Here is a 5601-nt window from a genome sequence, read left to right as displayed (position 1 = left end):
TGTCTAGGAAAAAAAATATATATATGTGTGTGTGTGTGTGTGTGTGTGTGTGTGTGTGTGTGTGTATGCACACAAAAAGTCTGAAAGTAAACAGTGTAACACAATATATACAGACTATAAATAATATATGAAATTAGGTGGGGAAAGTTCTATTTTTTTGGTAGGACCAATCAGGGAAGACTTCTCAGAGAAGGTAGAGAGTGAAACTAGGCTTGGCCACTGTGTGTAGGGTGGAGTCCCAGGTTGTATACTCTCTTTCCCAGACAGGGAACCAGGTATCATGCCCAGGGTAACATTGAGTAAGAGGCGCGTTCAATGAAAAACTCAGCAGATTTTTCTGGCTGATACCTCTAATGTTGAACAAACCAAAACAAATGTTTGACTCTCTCATTTAGAAGTCAACAAACTAGTTCCCAGGAAGGGGTCTACATCCCAACTCATGCAGAGGGCCACGGCTATGCGTTTGCTTGTGGTGTGTGTGTGTGTGTGTGTGTGTGTGTGTGTGCGCGCGCGTCCACAGGGAATCCAATAAAAAAACAACTGACTCTTTAATGAGTGATTATTACTAACCAAGTACTATGCAAAACACTTTATCCACACTTATTCATTTAATCTCTCCAGTAATCCTATGAGGTAGGCGCTATTATCCTCAATTTATAGAAGAGAAAAAAGCTGTGTGAGGAATTTGAATGACTTTTCCAAAGATGGTCCTGCATGTCGGGCTCTACCCACGAGCCTGTCTTCCACAGTTAGCACCGATTACTCCCTGAGTCACCTGAAAAAGGAGCAGGACTCTGTCTATCAAGGGTGGTCGGGAGACAGCCTAACCCGTGCAGTCCCTTGACATCTTTCAAGGTGATACCAAGTGGGTTTAGGGCCACAGGAGACAGGGTCCAGCTCCTTCCAGGGATTCCCAAACAATTCCGGGGTTTCTGTGTTAGCATCCCTGGGCCTTCCTTGGTTGAATATACGCACTAGCTGGATGCTTCCCACCACCCTATCTCAGAGAGTGGACACAGCGAGCCGAGAGTGACTTTAGTTCAAGACGCGACTGTTGGGTGCGCCATTCAAACAAAAGTCCAATCCCTTCCTCGCTCCCTGCATTCTCATCTGTAAAATGAGACGGTCAGACTAAGTCTTTTCTACGGTACGCCAGATTTATCTCCTAACTCTTTAGGTTCATGAGAATACGTCTTCGCTTTCATAGACTGACTCTAGGTGAGTGAGCTTTCTTTAGGCCTAAATCTATGCAATGTAGAAAACTGGGACTGTGTCTAACCCATGTCTCTCTTGACTGGAAAATGGCAAATTAAAGCCCCGTTCAGTCTTCATTTGAGAAGGATACTACTGCTGTCTCCACATAAGCAGTGCCACTTGAAAGATGACTTCCGGTTGGCAAGTTTGTTCTACCTTCTAATTGATCTATTATGCCTTTACCTTCCCAGACTTCTCCACTTAAAGGAAGATGGCTTGAAGTAGAGACGAAAAGAAAGAGAATACCTACTCATCCACAAAGTGGGCCTCTTTCCCACGGTGATGTTAACATCAACAATGCTGGCTTCTGTGGGACATGGCGGTATCACGGTACTTGGGAGGCTGAGATGGGAGGATTGCAAGTTTGAGACCAGCCTCTGCAACTTAGAAAGACCCTGTTTCAAAATTTAAAAAAAATAAAGAAAGAGGGCTGGGGGTGCAGCTCAGTGGTAGAGGGCCCCTGGGTTCCATCCCTAATACTGTAGTAATCATAAAAATAATAATAATAATTCTGGCTTCTTGGTAGGACCACTGGGTCTGTCCCTTGCCCTTTGTTCTGCTCCCATAGTTTTCCACGGCAGCAGCTGTCTGTGTGCTTGGGGCTTCTGTCCACAGTGTTCTCTACAGGTGACACCTGGTTTGAATGCTGAATTTGTTTATATACAAGATTAAGAAAATGAGTAGCTCTGTCCTCGAAACATGATATTTCCCCTTTCTCACCCCAGGCAGCAAAGCATATAGTACTGATAACAGAACGCATGAACGGAAAGCTCCTAGTGGCTACAGGGTCTTGGAAAGAGAGTCAAGAACTACAAGCAGGCAGACTTGGGTGTCTACCTCTGGCTCAATCCTTGATTCGCTGGGACACAACTCCAGGCTTCTGTCTCCTTAAGTTGAAATATACCACTTTTTGTTTTTCCTGGTTCAAAAATTCTGATTTTTCCACTTGGCTCAGGGACAAAGAAGTTGTATCTAAGCCCAAGCCAGGCTGACCACCCAATCAATTTAACTTTGAAAGAGTAGTATAGGCCGGCAGTTGCATTTCTTTTATAAACAGAACCGACGATGACCTACTTAGAGTCGCCCGACTGCTCAGCAAGCCACGGAATCCAGCGGGGTGGCATCCCAGGCCACTCGTGCCAAGAGAAGCCGGAGCTCTTCTAGCAGAAAGATGGAGCCTCTGAGAAGCCTGCGGTCCTGCCGGGGCCCACTCTGTCCCTCTGTACCCTTGCAGGAGCTCAGTGTGGCACAGGTGCTTATATATTTACAGCTGATGGGCAAGAAATGTTTAGCAGCACAGAAGAGCTTAGACAGCAGACAGCGGGCCACTGTCTTCCCGCACGCCTCTCCCGCTCCATGGGCTCACAGCCTGAGGTTTCCTTCACACCCCCGCTGGCAGGAGGACGGGAATAAGCGTATCTCTTCTTTGGGCTCTGCCAATCTTGGAATGAATGACCTCGTCACAAACAGAAAAGCAGCGTTTTAATATTCAAGTAGCAAAATACACAGGGTTCACAACACCTACATTTAAGCTCACTTTTTTTAAAGGTTTGTTTGTTTGTTTGTTCGTGATACTGAGGATTGAACCCAGGAGTATTCTACCTGTGAACTACACCCCCAGCCCCCTTCCTTTATTATAATTTTGAAACAGGTTCTCACTACGTTGAGAAGGGTCTCAATAAGTTGTTGAGGCTGGCTGCAAACCTGTGATCCCTTTATATCAGCCTCCCAAGTACTAGGATTACAGGCCTGCACCACCATGCCTTCCAACAGCTCACTCTTTTTCTTTTTCTTTCTTTCTTTCTCTCTTTCTTTCTTTCTTTCTTTTTTTTTTTTAACTGGGGGTGGAACCCAGGGGCATTCTACCTCTGAGATACACCCTCAGCCCTATTTTTTATTATTTATTTTGAAACAAGGTCTCCCTGAGTTGCAAAGGTCCTCACTAAGTAGCCGAGGCTGTCCTCACACTGCAATCCTCCTGTCTCAGCCTCCCAAATGCTGGGATAACAAGCGTGCGCCACCACGCTCAGCTTCACTCTTTCTTGAATGTTAAGCCTCTTTGGGCAGAGCCTCCTGGGCAGATGGAGAGTCCCTTCACTTTAAAACACTCCAGGATCCAGGGATCAGGCTCGTTCTATTTACTGCTCAAAAACGAGTTACAAACAGCCTCGCTCTCGGCTGGACCCCTTCCTCATAAGGGTAACTCTGACCCGTTTCTCTGTACAAGACCCGGGGCCGCCACGGACAGCCAAGATGGCTGCTGGACCCTGGCACCTGGGGCTCTCTCTGCCTCTGTCTCTGCTTCCGGCTCTGTTTCTGTCGCATCACTCTGTGAGTCTCCAGCCACGTGTACGTCATCCCTTCTGCCTCGCTCTGCCTGGCTCTGAGGCCCCTGTGCCCCACTCAGAATCCCCTGTTCTCTGTAAGTCTTCCGGTGAGTGTGGGCATCAGTCTCCATCTGTCTCCACCTCTTCTCAAGACGTCTTGTGGGATTGGAAGCCGTGTGCCTGCGCGTGTCCATGAGTCTAGGTCACTCTCTTCCCACCCCCGAGCCACCCCTCCCTCTGACTCTGTGTCTTTGACTTTTTTTGCCCCCATGGCTCCTGTCTCAAACTCTGCTTCTCTTTTTCTCTGTCCGTCTCTCAGACTTCTCCAAAATGTCCACATTACTACCCCAGATCTCTCATAAATAGTGTTTATCCTAATTTCTTGATCTTAAAAATAGAGAAAAGAGCCGGGCGTCATGGCGCACGCTTGTAATCCCAGCATTTGGGAGGCTGAAACCGGAGGATCGCGGTTCGGGGACAGCCTCAGTTACTTAGTGAGGCCCTCTGCAACTCAGTGAGACCCTGTTTCAAAATAAAGAATAAAAAATAGGGCAGGAGGTGTAGCTCAGAGGTTGAATGCCCCTGGGTTCCATCCCCAGACCCAAAAGAGAGAGAGAGAGAGAGAGAGAGAGAGAGAGAGAGAGAGGAAGAAGAAGAAGAAGAAGAAGAAGAAGAAGAAGAAGAAGAAGAAGAAGAAGCAGCAGCAGCAGCAGCCAGGTATGGTGGTGCATGCTTGTAATCTCAGTCCTTGGGAGGCTGAGACTGGAGGACTGGAGGATTCGGGTTTGCCGCCGGCCAGCCTCAGCTACTTAGTGAGACCCTGTTTCAAATAAAGAATAAAAAATCGAGCTAGGGACATAGCTTGGAGGTAGCATGCCCTTGGGTTCAATCCCTAGCACCACAAACACACCAAAAAAAAAAAAAAATAGAGAAAAGAGGGGAAATTTGGGGATGGTGCTAACATAATATAAGATATTCCTGGGAATGGAAAAGTGAAGAAGAGACGGAGGAGAGGTAGGAGTTAAGAAGAACAGACACCTCTGCTCAGTCCTCTTAGAAACACCTGAGCTATTTTACAAGCCTTCTCAGACATGCCTGATGGTTTATCAGGGACCAAAAAATTTCAGTAGCCCAGAATTAGAAATATGAACACATTCCTAATGTACTGATGTTTAGTGGTGCACTCTCATGGTCCCAGTACTTGAGGAGGCTGAGACAGGAGAATTGCAAGTTTGAGTACAGTCTCTGCAACTTATCAAGGCCCTCAGCAACTTAGCAAGACCCTGTTTCAAAGTTTTAAAAAAGGCAGGTGTGGTGGCTTATGCTTGTAATCTCAGTAGTTGGGAGGCTGAGACAGGAGGATCACAGGTCCAAGGACAGCCTCAGCACGTAGTGAGACTCTCATCAACCTAGCAAGACCCTGTTTCAAAATAACAATAAAATAGGGCTGGGAGTGTAGCTTGAAGGTAGAATGCCCCTGTGTTCCACCTCCAGTATCACAAAAGAAATAGTAAATTAATTACTTAATTTTTTAAAAAATTCAAAAAAGGTTGTGTGTACACCAGAAGTATATTGCCCCTGGGTTAAAAAAAATTATGAGCACATCTCTAACCACAGTAACCTGAGAATAAATTGTATAAGAAAAGCTTTTCAATCAAGAAAAATATTTCTATCCAGGCGTGGTGGCACACGCTTGTAATCCCTGTGCTTGGGAGGCAGAGACAGGAGGATCCCGCAGGTTCGAAGCCAGCCACACTGGCTTCAGAGACCCTGTTTCCAAATAAAAATATAAAAATAGGTCTGGGAGTGAAGCCTGGAGATAGAAGGGTTTCCAGGAACCCCAGTATCACCAAAAAAGAAAAAAGAAAGAAAGAAAAGAAAAATATTTCTAGTTATAATTAATCCAGTTATCATTTTAATTTAGTTTAAATTTTTTAAAGAAATGTCACGCAGATGACGCTCACTTGGAGACCCTCCTGCTTGGCACTCACCTCTCCAGTTAGGGTGGCAGCTGGGTCCA

This window comes from Muscardinus avellanarius, assembly GCF_963383645.1.
Source record: "Muscardinus avellanarius genome assembly, chromosome: 8".
In the NCBI taxonomy this organism is placed as follows: domain Eukaryota; kingdom Metazoa; phylum Chordata; class Mammalia; order Rodentia; family Gliridae; genus Muscardinus; species Muscardinus avellanarius.
This window is presented reverse-complemented; position numbering follows the sequence as displayed.